This window comes from Nicotiana attenuata, unplaced genomic scaffold, assembly GCF_001879085.1.
Source record: "Nicotiana attenuata strain UT unplaced genomic scaffold, NIATTr2, whole genome shotgun sequence".
In the NCBI taxonomy this organism is placed as follows: domain Eukaryota; kingdom Viridiplantae; phylum Streptophyta; class Magnoliopsida; order Solanales; family Solanaceae; genus Nicotiana; species Nicotiana attenuata.
In genome coordinates, this window is record NW_017671209.1 from 224,051 (window position 1) to 243,606 (window position 19,556).

Here is a 19,556-nt window from a genome sequence, read left to right on the forward strand (position 1 = left end):
ACTGATATAAGCATTAAGGAGTACACATAAAACCAAAGAAATACAAAATAAGCATCTTCAATAGGGTATTGAGACCATGAATTGATGCGGCCAGCAATTTGATTGGGCCATGAGTACCAAAAGCTGAATTGATACGACTCCCACCATGTGAAGGCAGCCCCAGTGAACTGAAATGCGGTGAATGCTACCCCGCTGGTCTCCAAAATCCCTGTTGTCCGAAGCATACGCTGACACTTGTCCAGAAATCCCTGGGCGTCCTCGCCCTGAGCACCACTGAAAAATGGAGGCCGGAGCCTACTGAACCTTTCAAGATGACGCTGCTCATCGTTTGGCATAACTGGGACTACAAAGTCCTGAACTAGCGCGACTGGTGCAACTGGTGCTGCTGGTGCAACCGGCTGAGCTGGAGCTGCTCCCGGTGTTTGTAAACCCTGCATAACCTGCTCCGGCGTGCGAGCGGCGGGGGTCTGACTGCCTCCCCCGGCCTGAGAGGTAGCCGCTGCAGTAGTGGCTGAAACCACCTGGGCTAGGCCAGTGCAAACTGATAGTATCTGGGCAAAGGTCTCCTGAAGACCCGGAATCACAATGGGCACTGCCGGTGCCTGAACAGGTGCTGCTGGAATGTCTACAGCTGGGGCCTGATCCTAAGCCGGAGCAACTGGTGGAGCAACAGGCGTTGCCCTCGCGGCTCTGCCCCTACCACGACCACGACCGCGTCCACGGCTGCCCTCAGTAGGTGGTACCGGTGGTCGTCTGCCTCGTCCTGTAGCGCGAGTCCTCGCCATCTGCGAGAGAATAGGATACAGAAGTTTAGTTCCCGGATCAACAAAATCGCACAACAAGAATTTCAAGAAGGTGAAGTTTTCCTAAGGGTTCTGCAGCCTCTCGAGGATAAATACAGACGTCTCCGTACCGATCCGCGAGACTCTACTAAACCTGCTCATGACTCGTGAGACCTAGTAACCTAGGCTCTGATACCAACTTGTCACAACCCAATTCCCACCCGGTTGTGATGGCGCCTCTCGTGAAGACAAGGCCAGCCAACCGAAATACATTGCTTTTAACATTTTCTTAGCATAAACAGGTTTAATCCATAAATACTGATTAATCACACGTGCGGAAATAAACGTAACATAACGGGAAACAACCATCCCAAACTCAGCCCGATGATCGGGGTATCACAAGTCACGAGCTACTACAGAGTTGATGAAAAATATACTTCAAGTCTGGAAAACATAGTCTGAAGATGAATAAAATATGCAGAAGATAAGGAAGAAACGGGGCTGTGGACGTCAACAGCTACCTCGTCTCTCCGGTCCGCCTGGTCTGGAAGGAAATCAGCGCTCAGGTACGAACTCAGCGGTGCCTGTCTCTGCACACATGGTGCAGGAAGTAATGTGAGTACTCCGACCCAGTGAGTAATAAAAATAAATAACGACTGAGAACATAAAATCCCACAAGGGCACAATAATGCTATCTCAAGCAGCAACTCCAGAATAATAGTAGAAACCAGCGAAAAATAATAAGAAAAACCCTTTTTGAAAACAGTTAAACATCAATTATACTCAATCAGTAAGTCAGCCATTGTTACCTGACCAACGCGTACTCCAGTGTCATTGTTACCACTGGTCAATCATAGTTACCTGACTGGTCAGTCATTTTTACCTGACCAATCACCTTTAACAGTGTCATTGTTACCACTGTTCAATATTAAATCACTCTAGATGGGTACCCGCGCTCACTGTGGGTGTGCAGACTCCGGAGGGGCTCCTACAGCCCTAGCGCTATCAACAAGGCCTGAAAGCCTGAACAGTATCAATACGAGGCCTGAAAGCCTCCTCACCTCACTCATCATGCTCTCACACAAGGCCCTCGGCCTTAATCAGTCCAGAAATAGTCAACACCCCTCGGGCAACAGTAAAGCAATGATACTCAGCTCAAACAATAGTTCAAATATCAGTTTAAAACTCCAAGTTGAGTAAATATGGTTGAGTTCAAGAAACAGTGTAAATCACATGGACTGAGTTCAAATAATATTTCTAACAGTGAGGAAAAACAGTGATGACAGTTCATAAAGAGTTCAAACAGTCGGCAATAAGCCCCAAATATAGCAATAAGCCCAAATCATGGTGGAAACAACAAGTCATTGCTAATATGCGGTAAAATATCATCTGGACTGGACCAAGTCACAGTCCCCAATAGTAAATGACCCCGCGCTCATCGTGGAACGCGTGCTCAACTCAACATAGCACCAAGTTGTGCAAATCCGGGGTTTCAAACCCTCAGAACATCATTTAAAGTCATTACTCACCTCTAGCCGGCCGATAACCTAGCTCGCCAAGCCTTTCCCTCTCGAATCGACCTCCTCGCGCGTGGGATCTGACCAAAACCACAAAGGATACGTCACAATAGGCTAACAAATCGTAACCCAATCGAAAAGACTCGAAAAACAACCAAAAATCACGAAGTTGGCAAAACCCGAGCCCCGAGCCCACTTCTCGAAAAATTACGAAATTTACATCACCGAGATCCTCGTCTCGCCACGAGTCCGTACATATAAAATACACAAGAATCGGAGTCCATTTGACCCCTCAAATCAACAATTCAAACCTTCTTAGGTTTCAAGCCCTAACCTCCATTTTTACCCCTTTAATTCCTTGAATTTCAGTGTTTAAATCCTTTTTTTACACCATAACAACATTATTCGAGTTTATAAATTCATACCTGATGGAATCCCCTTCAAATCCTCTCCAAATCGCCCAAAATCGCCTCTTCCCGAAGTCTAAAATATTTTCTTAACTTCTGAAATTCGCGAACACTGTTCATTAAACACAGTCCAGATTTCCGCTTCTGCGGTCCTTTAACCGCACCTGCGGTACCGCTTATGCGACAATTTGACCGCTTATGCGGTCTCAGTTAAAACACCTGGGACCGCTTATGCGATCCAAACACCCGCTTATGCGGTTTACCTCCAACCGCTTCTGCGGTATATTAACCGCTTATGCGGACTCGCTGAAGCACCTACACGTCCGCTTATGCGGAAAAATCCCTGGGCCACACCTGCCCGCTTCTGCGACCTCTCCGCCGCATCTGCGGAACCGCTTCTGCGCCTCCTTTTCCGCAGATGCGGAAATACTAGAAGACAGAAAAATCTGACCTGCAACAAATGCTTCCAACTACCGTTTAACCACCCGAAATCACCCCGAGGCCCCCGGGACCTCAACCAAAAGCACTAACACATCCTATAACCTTATTCAAACTTGTTCCAATCCTCAAAACACGTCAAACAACGCTAAAACCATTAAATCACATCGGATTCAAGCCTAAGTTTCTTATAAACTTCCGAAACTCACATTCGATCAAAAACCCAACCAAACGACGTCCAAATGACCTGAAATTTTACCCGCACATCCAAAATCACCTAACGAAGCTACTGCAACTCTCGGAATTCCATTCCGACCCCCGGATCAAAATCTCACCTATCAACCGGAATTCGCCAAAATTCAAACTTCGCCAATTCAAGCCTAATTCTACACCGGACCTCCAAATTCAATTTCGATCGCACTCCTAAGTCACTAATCATCCCCCGAAGCTAACCGAACCACCGGAATTCACATCCGAGCCCTCTAACCATATAGTCAACTTCCGGTTGACTTTTCCAAAACAAGCTTCCTTCTAAGAGGCTAAGTGCCTCATTTCCAACTAAAACCAATTCAATTCTACCCGATTACCTCAAATACCGATACTGAAATGTGGAGAAACATAATATAGGGGAAACAGGGCGGTAACTCACGTGACGACGGGCCGGGTCGTCACATCCTCCCCAACTAAAACAAACGCTCGTCCTCGAGCGGGTCAAGGAACATACCTGGAGTCTCAAACAAGTGAAGATATCTGCTCCGCATCTCCCGCTCGGTCTCCCAAGTAGCCTCCTCCGCGGGCCGACTTCTCCACTGCACCTTCACCGAAGCTATATCCTTTGATCTCAATTTTCGAATCTGATGACCCAAGATAGCCACTGGCTCCACATCATAAGTCAAGTCATCATCTAACTGAACCGTGCTGAAGTCTAACACATGGGACAGGTCCCCAACATATCTCCGGAGCATAGAAACATGAAATACCGGGTGGACTCCCGACAAGCTGGGTGGCAAAGCAAGCATGTAGGCCACCTCCCCAACTTTCCTAAGTATCTCAAAAGGACCAATGAACCGTGGACTCAACTTTCCTTTCTTTCCAAATCTCATAACGCCCTTCATAGGCGAAACCTTCAACAAAACCTTCTCGCCCACCATGTAAGATACATCTCGAACCTTCCGGTCCGCATAACTCTTCTGACGCGACTGAGCTGTACGAAGTCTCTCCTGGATCACTTTACCTTATCTAAGGCATCCTGGACCAACTCTGTCCCCAATAGTCTAGCCTCGCCGGGCTCAAACCAACCAACCGGAGATCTACACCGTCTCCCATATAAGGCCTCATACGGCGCCATCTGAATACTGGACTGATAGCTGTTGTTGTAAGCAAACTCTGCAAGTGGCAAGAACTCAGCCCAAGAACCTCCAAAATCAATAACACAGGCACACAACATGTCCTCCAATATCTGAATGGTACGCTCGGACTGCCCGTCCGTCTGAGGATGAAATGCGGTGCTCAACTCTACCTGTGTACCCAACTCTCGCTGAAAAGTCCTCCAAAACTGAGATGTAAACTGAGTACCCCTATCTGAGATGATAGAAACTGGGATCCCATGCAACCGAACAATCTCCCGGATGAAAATCTCTGCCAGCCGCTCCGAAGAATAGGTAGTACACACCGGAATGAAGTGCGCGGACTTGGTCAGTCGATCCACAATCACCCAAATCGAATCAAACTTCCTCGAGGTACGAGGGAGACCACTCACAAAATCCATAGTAATCTTCTCCCATTTCCACTCTGGAATATCCATCCGCTGAAATACACCACCGGGCCTCTGATGTTCGTATTTGACCTGCTGACAGTTGAGACACCGAGCTACATAACTCACAATATCTTTCTTCATTCTCCTCCACCAGTAATGCTGTCTCAGATCCTGGTACATCTTCGCGGCACCCGGATGAATTGAATACTGCGAGCTGTGGGCCTCCTCTAATATCAACTCCCGCAGCCCATCCACATTGGGCACACAAATCCGGCCCTGCATCCTCAATACAGCATCATCATCAATAGTCACATCCCTGGCATCATCGTGCTGAACCCTGTCCTTAAGGACAAGCAAGTGCGGGTCATCATACTGGCGCTCTCTAATGCGGTCGTACAAGGAAGACCGAGAAACCATACAAGCCACCACCCGACTAGGCTCCGAAATGTCTAACCTCACCATCCGATTGGCCAACGCCTGGACATCAACTGCAAAGGGCCTCTCCCCAACTGGAATGTACGCCAAACTACCCATACTAACCGCCTTCCGGCTCAAAACATCGGCCACTACGTTGGCCTTCCCCGGGTGATACAAAATGGTAATATCATAATCCTTGAGTAACTCAAGCCACCTCCGCTGCCTCAAATTAAGATCCTTCTGTTTGAACAAATGGTGAAGGCTGCGATGGTCCGTATATACCTCACAAGATACGCCATATAGGTAGTGCCTCCAAATCTTCAAAGCATGAACTATAGCAGCTAACTCCAAATCGTGTACTGGGTAGTTCTTCTCATAGGGATTCAACTGACGAGAAGCATATGCAATAACTCTACCCTCCTGCATCGACACATATCTGATCCCAACTCTCGAAGCATCACAATATACAGTGTAAGAACCTGAAGCTGATGGCAACACCAACACTGGAGCCGTGGTCAAAGCTGTCTTGAGCTTCTGAAAGCTCTCCTCACACTCATCAGACCACACAAATGGTGCACCCTTCTGCGTCAACTTGGTCAAGGATGAAGCAATAGATGAAAAACCCTGGACGAACCGGCGATAATAACCTGCCAAACCGAGGAAACTTCGAATCTCCGTGGCTGAGGACGGTCTAGGCCAACTCTGTACTGCCTCTATCTTCTTTGGATCAACCTGAATACCATCACTGGACACCACGTGCCCCAGGAAAGCCACAGAACCAAGCCAGAACTCACACTTGGAGATCTTTGCATAAAGCTTCTCCTTCCTCAATCTTTGTAATACCACCCTCAAATGTTGTGCGTGCTCCTCCTGGCTACGCGAGTACACCAGGATGTCATCAATAAAAACAATCACAAATGAATCCAAATACGGCCGAAATACACTGTTCATCAAGTGCATGAATGCAACTGGGGCATTAGTCAACCCAAAGGACATAACTAGAAACTCATAGTGCCCATATCTCGTCCGGAAAGCAGTCTTCATAATATCTGAATCCCTAATCTTCAGCTGGTGATAGCCTGAACGGAGGTCAATTTTGGAGAATACCCTTGCCCCCTGGAGCTGGTCAAACAAATCATCAATATGGGGCAGGGGATACTTGTTCTTCACTGTCACCTTGTTCAATTGCCTGTAGTCAATGCACATTCTCATTCTGCCATCCTTTTTCTTCACAAACAAGACCGGTGCACCCCACAGTGACACACTAGGACGAATAAACCCCTTATCTAGGAGTTCCTGAAGCTGATCCTTTAATTCTTTCAACTCTGCTAGTGCCATGCCATACGGAGGAATAGAAATGGGCTGAGTGCCCAGCACCAGATCAATACCAAAATCAATATCCCTGTCCGGTGACATGCCCGACAGGTCTGATGGGAACACATCAGGAAAGTCCCTCACAACGGGAACAGAATCGAGACTGGGAGTCTCAGCCCCAACATCTCTCACAAAAGCCAAATACGATAGACAACCTTTCCCAACCATCCACTGGGCCTTTAGGAAAGAGATCACCCTGCTAGGAACATAGTCAGTCATACCACGCCACTCAATCCTCGGAACACCCGGAATAGCCAACGTAACTGTCTTGGCATGAGAGTCCAGAATAGCATGGTACGGAGATAGCCAGTCCATACCCAGAATAACATCAAAATCTACCATGCCTAACAACAACAAATCGACTCGAGTCTCCAGACCCCTAATAGTCACCAGACAAGATCGATATACATGATCCACAATAACAGTATCACCTACCGGGATGGATACGTGAACAAGCAAGGCAAGACACCCTCGGGTCGTACCCAGGTGATGAGCAAAATATGAAGACACATAGGAATAGGTAGAACCGGGATCAAACAAGACAGAGGCATCCCTGTGGCAGACTGAAATAATACCTGTGATAACAGCATCTGATGCAATAGCGTCTCTCTTGTCTGGGAGAGCATAAAATCATGCCTGGCCACCGCCCGATCGGCCTCCCCCTCTGGGGCGACCCCTAGCTGCTTGACTCTCACCCCTAGCTGGCGGGGCGGGTGCTGAAGAGGATGGGCCAGAAGACGAGGGCTGACCCCTCTGCTGAGACTGACTACCACGGCGCCGAGGACGAATGCCTCCACCATGTGCCCAACCTCCCCGCCACTCATAACAGCTCCCGGGTCGCTGGAGGAATGGGACGTGAAGGGAACCCGGCCGACACTCAGAGTGACTGGCGTGACGCGACTCGNAAAACCATCCCAAACTCAGCCCGATGATCGGGGTGTCACAAGTCACGAGCTACTACAGAGTTGATGAAAATACTACAAGTCTGGAAACATAGTCTGAAGATGAATAAAATATGCAGAAGATAAGGAAGAAACGGGGCTATGGACGTCGACAGCTACCTCGTCTCTCTTAGTCCGCCTGGTCTGGAAGGAAATCAGCGCTCAGGTACGAACTCAGCTGTGCCTGTCTCTGCACACATGGTGCAGGAAGTAATGTGAGTACTCCGACCCAGTGAGTAATAAAATTAAGTAACGACTGAGAACATAAAATCCCACAAGGCACAAATAATGCTATCTCAAGCAGCAACTTTAGATAAACAGTAGAAACCAGTGAAATATAGGAAGAAAATCTCTTTGAAAACAATTAATAAAACAAGTATGCTCAAGTATGGTCAGCCATTGTTACCTGACCGGTTAGCCATTGGTACCTGACCAAACGCGTATTACAGTGCCATTGTTACCACTGGTCAGTCATTGTTACCTGACTGGTCAATCATTGTTACCTGACCAAACGCGTATAATAGTGTCATTGTTACCACTATTCAATATTTAATCACTCTAGATGGGTACCCGCGCTCACTGTGGATGTGCAGACTCCGGAGGGGCTCCTACAGCCCAAGCGCTATCAACAAAGCTTGAACAGTATCAATACGAGGCCTGAAAGCCTCATCACCTCACTCATCATGCCCTTACATAAGGCCCTCGGCCTCAATCAGTCCAAAAATAGTCAACAACCCCTCGGGCAACAGTAAAACAATAATACTCAGCTCAAACAATAGTTCAAATATCAGTTTAAAACTCCAAGTTTGAGTAAATATGGCTGAGTTCAAGAAAAACAGTGTAAATCACATGGACTGAGTTCAAATAATATTTCAAACAGTGAGGAAAACAGTGACGATAGTTCATAAAGAGTTCAAACGGTCGACACTAAGCCCCAAATATGGCAATAAGCCCAAATCATAGTGAAAACAACAAGTCATTGCTAATGCGCGGTAAAATATCATCCGGACTGGAACAAGTCACAGTCCCCAATAGTAAATGACCCCGCTCTCGTCATGGAACGCGTGTCTCATCTCGACATAGCACCAAGTTGTGCAAGTCCGGGTTTTCATACCCTCAGAACATCATTTAAAATTATTACTCACCTCTAGCCGGTCAAAGTCTAGCTCGCTATGCCTTTCCCTTCGAATCGACCTCCTCGCGCGTCGAACCTGATCAAAACCACAAGAACTACATCACAATAGGCTAATGGGTCATAACCCAATGAAAAGACTCGAAAAATATCAAAAATCACGAAGTTGGCAAAACCCGAGCCCCGGGCCCACTTCTCGAAAAATTACGAACTTCACATCTCCGGATTCCTCGTCTCGTCACGAGTCTATACATATCAAAATCATCAAAATCGGGGTCCATTTGACCCCTCAAATCCCTATTTTAAGCTCTCTAAAATTCAAGCCCTAAACCACCATTTTTGACCATTGATTCCTTGATTATTCAGTCCAAATTCATGTTTATACACCATAAAATCAAGCTCTAAGTCCAAGAGTTCATACCTGATAATAGCCCTCGAATCCCTCTTCAAAATCGCCTCAAAGTTCTCTAGGTTAGGAGTCCAAAATGTTACTCTTTCAAAAATTTGCGAGGAAGATGTTTTCACTTAACCTGCCAGTTATTTCCGCTTCTGCGGATTAATTCCCGCTTTTGCGTCTTCCGCTTATGCGGTCAACGTCCGCTCCTGCGGACCTTTCATTTAAGGCGACTTTTCGCTTCTGCGGTCCAACTTTGCATTTGCGGGACCGCTTAAGCGACCCAATGTCCCGCTTCTGCGGAACATGACCTGGGCTCCTATTTCCGCTCCTGCGAGGCCTAGCTCGCTTCTGCGTGACCGCATTTGCGATCTCCTTTCCACAGATGCGGAAACACCTGTTGCAACCAAAAACCTGCAATTTTCCAACTTCAAATTCCTTCCGTTAGCCACCCGAAATTACCCCGAGGCCCCCGGGACCTCAACCAAAGTTACCAACACATCTTAAAACATTATTCAAACTAGTTCCAATCCTCAAAACACGTCTAACAACGCTAAAACCATTAAATCACATCGAATTCAAGCCTAAGTTTGTTCAAAACTTCTGCAATACGCATTCGATCAAAATCCCGACCAAAACATCTCCGAATGACCTGAAATTTTGCACACACATCCAAAATCACCTAACGGAGCTACTGAAACTCTCGGAATTTCATTCCGACCCTCAGATCAAAATCTCACCTACCAACCGGAATTTGCCAAAATACTAACTTCGCCAATTCAAGCCTAATTCTACACCGAACCTCCAAAACCAATTCCGATCACGCTCCTAAGTCACAAATCATCCCCCAAAGCTAACCGAATCACCAGAAATCACATCCGAGCTCTCTAACCAACTAGTCAACTTCCGGTTGACTTTTCCAAAACAAGCTTTCCTTAGAGAGACTAAATGTCTCATCTCCTACCAAGACCAAACCAATCCAACTCGATTACCTCAAATACCGATAATGAATCATAGAGAAACATAATATGGGAAAAACGGGGCGGTAACTCACGTGACGACGGGCCGGGTCGTCACATCCTCCCCAACTAAAACAAACGCTCGTCCTCGAGCGGGTCAAGGAACATACCTGGAGTCTCAAACAAGTGAGGATATCAGCTCCGCATCTCCCGCTCGGTCTCCCAAGTAGCCTCCTCCTCGGGCCGACCTCTCCACTGTACCTTCACTGAAGCTATATCTTTTGACCTCAACTTTCGAACGTGACGACCCAAAATAGCCACTGGCTCCACATCATATGTCAAATCATCATCCAACTGAACCGTGCTGAAGTCCAATAATGAGATGGGTCCCCAACATACTTCCGGAGCATAGAAACATGAAATACCGGGTGAACTCCCGACAAGCTGGGTGGCAAAGCAAGCATGTAGGCCACCTCCCCAACTCTCCTAAGTATCTCAAAAGGACCAATGAACCGCGGACTCAGCTTCCCTTTCTTTCCAAATCTCATAACGCCCTTCATAGGCTAAACCTTCAACAAGACCTTCTCGCCCACCATATAAGATACATCTCGAAACTTCCAGTCCGCATAACTCTTCTAACGCGACTGAGCTGTACGAAGTCTCTCCTGGATCACCTTCACCTTCTCTAAGGCATCCTGCACCAACTCTGTCCCCAATAGTCTAGCCTCGCCGGGCTCAAACCAACCAACCGGAGATCTGCACCGTCTCCCATATAAGGCCTCATACGGCGCCATCTGAATACTGGACTGATAGCTGTTGTTGTAAGCAAACTCTGCAAGTGGCAAGAACTCAGCCCAAGAACCTCCAAAATCAATAACACAGGAACGCAACATGTCCTCCAATATCTGAATGGTACGCTCGGACTGCCCGTCCGTCTGAGGATGAAATGCGGTGCTCAACTCTACCTGTGTACCCAACTCTAGCTGAAAAGTCCTCCAAAACTGGGAAGTAAACTGAGTACCTCTATCTGAGATAATGGAACTGGGACCCCATGCAACCGAACAATCTCCCGGATGAAAATCCCTGCCAGCCGCCCTGAAGAATAGGTAGTACACACCGGAATGAAGTGCGCGGACTTGGTCAGCCGATCCACAATCACCCAAACCGAATCAAACTTCCGCGAGGTACGAGGGAGACCACTCACAAAATCCATAGTAATCCTCTCCCATTTCCACTCTGGAATATCCATCCGCTGAAGTACACCACCGGGCCTCTGATGCTCATATTTGACCTGCTGACAGTTGAGACACCGAGCTACATAACTCACAATATCGTTCTTCATTCTCCTCCACCAGTAGTGCTGCCTCAAATCCTGATACATCTTCGCGGCACCCGGATGAATGGAATACCGCGAGCTGTGGGCCTCCTCTAATATCAACTCCCGAAGCCCATCCACATTGGGCACACAAATCCGGCCCTGCATCCTCAATACACCAGCATCATCAATAGTCACATCCCTGGCATCATCGTGCTGAACCCTGTCCTTAAGGACAAGCAAGTGCGGGTCATCATACTGGCGCTCTCTAATGCGGTCGTACAAGGAAGACCGAGAAACCATACAAGCCAACACCCGACTAGGCTCCGAAATATCTAACCTCACCATCCGATTGGCCAAAGCCTGGACATCAACTGCAAAGGGCCTCTCCCCAACTGGAATGTATGCCAAACTACCCATACTGACCGCCTTTCGGCTCAAAGCATCGGCCACCACATTGGCCTTCCCCGGGTGATACAAAATGGTAATATCATAATCCTTGAGTAACTCAAGCCACCTCCGCTGCCTCAAATTAAGATCCTTCTGTTTGAACAAATGCTGAAGGCTGCGATGATCCGTATATACCTCACGAGATACGCCATATAAGTAGTGCCTCCAAATCTTCAAAGCATGAACTATAGCAGCTAACTCCAAATCGTGTACAAGGTAGTTCTTCTCATGGGGCTTCAACTGACGAGAAGCATATGCAATAACTCTACCCTCCTGCATCAACACACATCCGATCCCAACTCTCGAAGCATCACAATATACAGTGTAAGAACCTGAAGTTGATGGCAACACCAACACTGGAGCCGTGGTCAAAGCTGTCTTGAGCTTCTGAAAGCTCTCCTCACACTCATCAGACCACACAAATGGTGCACCTTTCTGCGTCAACTTGGTCAAGGGTGAAGCAATAGATGAAAAACCTTTGACGAACCGGCGATAATAACCCGCCAAACCGAGGAAACTCCGAATCTCCGTGGCTGAGGACGGTCTAGGCCAACTCTGTACCGCCTCTATCTTCTTTGGATCAACCTGAATACCATCACTGGACACCACGTGCCCCAGGAAAGCCACAGAACCAAGCCAGAACTCACACTTGGAGAACTTTGCATAAAGCTTCTCCTCTCTCAATCTCTGTAATACCACTCGCAAATGTCGTGCGTGCTCCTCCTGGCTACGCGAGTACACCAGGATGTCATCAATAAAAACAATCACAAATGAATCCAAATACGGCCGAAATACACTATTCATCAAGTGCATGAATGCGGCTGTGGCATTAGTCAACCCAAAGGACATAACTAGAAACTCATAGTGCCCATATCTCGTCTGGAAAGCAGTCTTCATAATATCTGAATCCCTAATCTTCAGCTGGTGATAGCCTGAACGGAGGTCAATTTTGGAGAATACCCTTTCCCCTTGGAGCTGGTCAAACAAATCATCAATACGGGGCAGGGGATACTTGTTCTTCACTGTCACCTTGTTCAATTGCCTGTAGTCAATGCACATTCTCATTGTGCCATCCTTTTTCTTCACAAACAAGACCGGTGCACCCCACGGTGACACACTAGGACGAATAAACCCCTTATCTAGGAGTTCCTGAAGCTGATCCTTTAATTCTTTCAACTCTGTTGGTGCCATGCGATACGGAGGAATAGAAATGGGCTGAGTGCCCGGCACCAGATCAATACCAAAATCAATGTCCCTGTCCGGTGGCATGCCTGACAAGTCTGATGGGAACACATCAGGGAAGTCCCTCACAACGGGAACAGAACCGAGACTGGGAGTCTCAGCCCCAACATCTCTCACAAAAGCCAAATATGATAGACAACCTTTCCCAACCATACGCTGGGCCTTTAGGAAAGAGATCACCCTGCTAGGAACATAGTCAGTCATACCACGCCACTCAATCCTCGGAACACCCGGAATAGCCGACGTAACTGTCTTGGTATGACAGTCCAGAATAACATGGTACGGAGATAGCCAGTCCATACCCAGAATAACATCAAAATCTACCATGCCTAACAACAACAAATCGACTCGGGTCTCGAGACCCCCAATAGTCACCAGACAAGATCGATATACATGATCCACAATAATAGTATCACCCACCGGGGTGGATATGTGAACAGGCAAGGCAAGACACCCTCGGGTCGTACCCAGGTGATGAGCAAAATATGAAGACACATAGGAATAGGTAGAACCGTGATCAAACAAGACAGAGGCATCCCTGTGGCAGACTGAGATAATACCTGTGATAACAACATCTGATGCAATAGCGTCTCTCCTTTCTGGGAGAGCATAGAATCGTGCCTGGCCACCGCCCGATCGGCCTCCCCCTCTGGGGCGACCCCTAGATGCCTGACTCTCACCCCTAGCTGGCGGGGCGGGTGCTGAAGAGGATGGGCCAGAAGACGAGGGCTGACCCCTCTGCTGAGACTGACTACCACGGTGCCGAGGACAATGCCTCCACATGTGCCCAACCTCCCTGCACTCATAACAACTCCCGGGTGCTGGAGAATGGGACTGAAGGGAACCCCGCACATCAGAGTGACTTGCTGACGCACTCGGTCTGGAGGAACCCTGAACAGATGGAGCTCGGGATGAACCCTGAACTGGAAGAGCGCTGAGAGATGGCTGGCTCTGCTGATAACCCTGATGACCTCGCCCGGAAGATGACCCACGATACTCAGAGCGAGCTGACTGAGGAGGCCTAAGTGAACGACCTCTGCTCTGCTGGAACTGACCCCTAGACGGGGCACCACTGAAGCTACCAGAACCTCGAGGCCTCTTGGCCTCCCTCTCCTCTCTGTCCTGACGGCGAGCCATCTCAATATCATGAGCAATATCAACTGCATCCTCGAAGGAGATACCCAGAACTCTCTCTCGAGTCATCAGAACACGAAGGTGATAGTTAAGTCCATCCACAAACCTCTTGATCCTCTCTCTGTCGGTCGGAACTATCCACGAGGCATGACGGGCCAACTCAGAAAATCTTGCCTCATACTAGGTCACAGTCATGTCTCCCTGTCGAAGCCACTCGAACTGCCTACGAAGCTCCTCCCTCTGAGACTGTGGTACCCACTTCTCCAAAAAGATGGTGGAGAACTCCTGCCATGATAAAGGCGCTGCACCTGCCGGCCTACGCCGCTCATATGACTCCCACCATGTGAAGGCAGCCCCAGTGAACTGAAATGCGGTGAATGCTACCCCGCTGGTCTCCAAAATCCCTGCTGTCCGAAGCATACGCTGACATTTGTCCAGAAATCCCTGGGCGTCCTCGCCCTGAGCACCACTGAAAAATGGAGGCCGGAGCCTACTGAACCTCTCAAGACGACGCTGCTCATCGTCTGGCATAACTGGGACTACAAAGTCCTGAACTGGCGCGACTGGTGCAACTGGTGCAACCGGCTGAGCTGGAGCTGCTCCCCGTGTCTGTAAACCCTTCATAACCTGCTCCGGCGTGCGAGCGGCGGGGGTCTGACTGCCTCCCCCGGCCTGAGAGGTAGCCGCTGCAGTAGTGGCTGAAACCACCTGGGCTAGGCTAGTGCAAACTGATAGTATCTGGGCCAAGGTCTCCTGAAGACCCGGAATCACAATGGGCACTGCCGGTGCCTGAACAGGTGCTGCTGGAATGTCTACAGCTGGGGCCTGATCCTAAGCCGGAGCAACTGGTGGAGCAACAGGCGTTGCCCTCGCGGCTCTGCCCCTACCACGACCACGACCGCGTCCACGACTGCCCTCAGTAGGTGGTAGCGGTGGTCGTCCGCCTCGTCCTGTAGCGCGAGTCCTCGCCATCTACGAGAGAATAGGATACAGAAGTTTAGTTCCCGGATCAACAAAATCGCACGACAAGAATTTCAAGAAGGTGAAGTTTTCCTAAGGGTTCTGCAGCCTCTCGAGGATAAATACAGACGTCTCCGTACCGATCCGCGAGACTCTACTAAACCTGCTCATGACTCGTGAGACCTAGTAACCTAGGCTCTGATACCAACTTGTCACAACCCAATTCCCACCCGGTCGTGATGGCGCCTCTCGTGAAGACAAGGCCAGCCAACCGAAACAATTAACATTGCTTTTAACATTTTCTTAGCATAAACAGGTTTAATCCATAAATACTGATTAATCACACGTGCGGAAATAAACGTAACATAACGGGAAACAACCATCCCAAACTCAGCCCGATGATCGGGGTATCACAAGTCACGAGCTACTACAGAGTTGATGAAAAATATACTTCAAGTCTGGAAAACATAGTCTGAAGATGAATAAAATATGCAGAAGATAAGGAAGAAACGGGGCTGTGGACGTCAACAGCTACCTCGTCTCTCCGGTCCGCCTGGTCTGGAAGGAAATCAGCGCTCAGGTACGAACTCAGCGGTGCCTGTCTCTGCACACATGGTGCAGGAAGTAATGTGAGTACTCCGACCCAGTGAGTAATAAAAATAAATAACGACTGAGAACATAAAATCCCACAAGGGCACAATAATGCTATCTCAAGCAGCAACTCCAGAATAATAGTAGAAACCAGTGAAAAATAATAAGAAAAACCCTTTTTGAAAACAGTTAAACATCAATTATACTCAATCAGTAAGTCAGCCATTGTTACCTGACCAACGCGTACTCCAGTGTGATTGTTACCACTGGTCAATCATAGTTACCTGACTGGTCAGTCATTGTTTTGACCAATCATATTTAACAGTGTCATTGTTACCACTGTTCAATATTAAATCACTCTAGATGGGTACCCGCGCTCACTGTGGGTGTGCAGACTCCGGAGGGGCTCCTACAGCCCAAGAGCTATCAACAAGGCCTGAAAGCCTGAACAGTATCAATACGAGGCCTGAAAGCCTCCTCACCTCACTCATCATGCCCTCACACAAGGCCCTCGGCCTTAATCAGTCCAGAAATAGTCAACAGCCCCTCGGGCAACAGTAAAGCAATAATTCTCAGCTCAAACAATAGTTCAAATATCAGTTTAAAACTCCAAGTTGAGTAAATATGGTTGAGTTCAAGAAACAGTGTAAATCACATGGACTGAGTTCAAACAATATTTCTAACAGTGAGGAAAACGGTGATGATAGTTCATAAAGAGTTCAAACAGTCGGCAATAAGCCCCAAATATGGCAATAAGCCCAAATCATGGTGAAAACAACAAGTCATTGCTAATACGCGGTAAAATATCATCCGGACTGGACCAAGTCACAGTCCCCAATATTAAATGACCCCGCGCTCGTCATGGAACGCGTGTCTCATCTCAGCATAGCACCAAGTTGTGCAAATCCGGGGTTTCAAACCCTCAGGGCGTCATTTAAAGTCATTACTCACCTCTAGCCGGCCGATAACCTAGCTCGCCAAGCCTTTCCCTCTCGAATAGACCTCCTCGCGCGTAGGATCTGACCAAAACCACAAGGATACGTCACAATAGGCTAACAAATCGTAACCCAATCGAAAAGACTCGAAAAACAACCAAAATCACGAAGCTGGCAAAACCCGAGCCCTGGGCCCACTTCTCGAAAAATTACGAAATTTACATCACCGGATTCCTCGTCTTGCCACGAGTCCATACATATCAAATTCATCAAAATCGGAGTTCAAATGCCCCTCCAAATCCCAATTTTTCATTCCAAAATATAAGCCCTAGTTCTTCCAATTTTTCCCAATTTTTCCAATTACTTCCCCGTCAAAATCCTCTAAAAATCGCGTCAATAGCTCCCAAGCTCGCTCAACAATGGAGGAAAAATGGTGGAGCTCGCGAATGAATTAAACCCCCTTTAAACCTTCTGCCAACAGTCCTTTTTCGCTTCTGCGGTCCCGCTACCGCTTATGCGGGACCGCTTCTGCGGCCAAATGACCGCTTATGCGGTTTTTCATTAATTACACAGCTTCCGCTTTTGCGATTCACTATCCGCTTTTGCGGATCTCCCAAGACCGCTTCTACGGTTAAAAACGCGCTCCTGCGGACCCGCTGATGCGGAAAGGGTCCGCTTATGCGAAACTCTTCACTCAAGCACCAAAATCGCTTCTGCGCCCTTATACCCGCTTCTGCGGAATCGCTTCTGCGGTCCATTTCCGCAGAAGCGGAAATACCATATGACAGCAATTTGCAGACCTGCTACAACTTCAAAAACTCTCGTTTAACCACTCAAATTCACCCCCGAGGCCCCCGGGACCTCAACCAAAAGCACCAACCCATCCTAAAACCTTATTCAAACTTGTTCCAATCCTCAAAACACGTCAAACAACGCTAAAACCATTAAATCACATCGGATTCAAGCCTAAGTTTCTTAAAAACTTCCGAAACTCACATTCGATCAAAAACCCAACCAAACGACGTCCAAATGACCTCAAATTTTACCCGCACATCCAAAACACCTAATGAAGCTACTGCAACTCTCGGAATTCCATTCCGACCCCCGGATCAAAATCTTACCTACCAACCGAAATTCGCCAAAATTCATCATTCGCCAATTCAAGCCTAACTCTACACTGGACCTCCAAATTCAATTCCAATCACACTCCTACGTCACAAATCATCCCCCGAAGCTAACCGAATCATCGGAATTCACATCCGAGCCCTCTAACTACATAGTCAACTTCCGGTTGACTTTTTCAAAACAAGCTTCCTTCTAAGAGGCTAAGTGCCTCATTTCCAACTAAAACCAATCCAATTCCATCCGATCACCTCAAATACCAATACTAAAATGCAGGGGAACATAATATGGGGACAACGGGGCGGTAACTCACGTGACGACGGGCCGGATCGTCACAGAAGTAGACTTAGAAGCTTTTGATGAATCTGATCATGAAAATGGAGATGACTTCAGTGCAGATGAAGAATATCTTTCTGATGAGTTTTATGAAATTGAGGATGATGACTGGTTGTAATTTTCAACTAGTCTTTAAGATAATTTTGCCTATTTCAATCGCTTTCTTCACAGAAATATTTCCATCACCTTGCCGAAATGGTTAATTTCTTTTCTATTTCTCTAATTTCTTTATAATTTTTGCTTTCAATTGATTTGTTTCTCTCGGTTTCTGAAAATATATTGTCTCTTTCTTAGTATTTTGCTTCTGTCACTTACGACTAGTCCAATAATATAATTTTTTTAATGTGTTGCAGCATATAATGATGACGGATGTGCATGTTTCTAATGATGATGAAACTATTGATGTAATCTCAAACCCACCGCCAGGTAAGTTAATTTATTTGTTAAAATTCTGCCCTATAAAATCTCTAGCTTGTATAGTTATGTTTACTATACATCTAAATATTTTCATATATAGCTGAAGGTAAAAAGAGAAAAGGAAGAGGGAAGACAACAGGACTTTCAATCCAAAAGAAACGCAAAGATAGTGACAATGGAAAGTAGAAGGTGATTATTCCACCAGATCGAACTGTAACAGTAGGTCCTGGAGCTAATGATTTCATTACTGAGCTCTCTGTTAATGTTATGCATAATGTTAGGCATGATGTCAAGAATTGGAAGGAAGTTCCTGATATAGCAAAAGATAGGATTGTTGCTCATATGCTGGTAATTCACTCTGTTCCCTTAGAATTTTCTTGTTGGTTTAGTAAACATAAGCAAACTCTCAATGTAAGTATACAAATATAGAGAAGCTGACTCTGAAACAGTCCTCGGTTCATTGGCAGACAATCACAACTCTATTTTAAGTAAGCTCACTTAGGTTTGTTCTGAATTCAGGACTCCTTCCAACTTCCAGACACACAACACAATCGAGATACTATCCTTAAAACAGCTAATAATTTATATAGATATCGTCGTAGTAGGCTCCATGATCATTTCAAAAAATATGCTACAAAGGAGGAACACTTGCAAAACATGCCAACCGATGTTAGTGAAGCTGAATGGAAATTCTTGGTTGAATATTTCGATTCTGATACTTTTAAGGTAATTAATTAGGAATACGCCAAAATTAAATTGATTTAACTTTGTAAATTATTTATTTTCTTATTCTACTTCTTATAATTCATCAAGAAAATATTACAAATTCAAATTCAATACAGAGAATGAGTGATCGAAACAAAACCAATAAGGCAAAACAAGAAATGAATCATATTTTCGGCAGAAAATCCTTCCAGGCAATATCTTTTGAACAGGT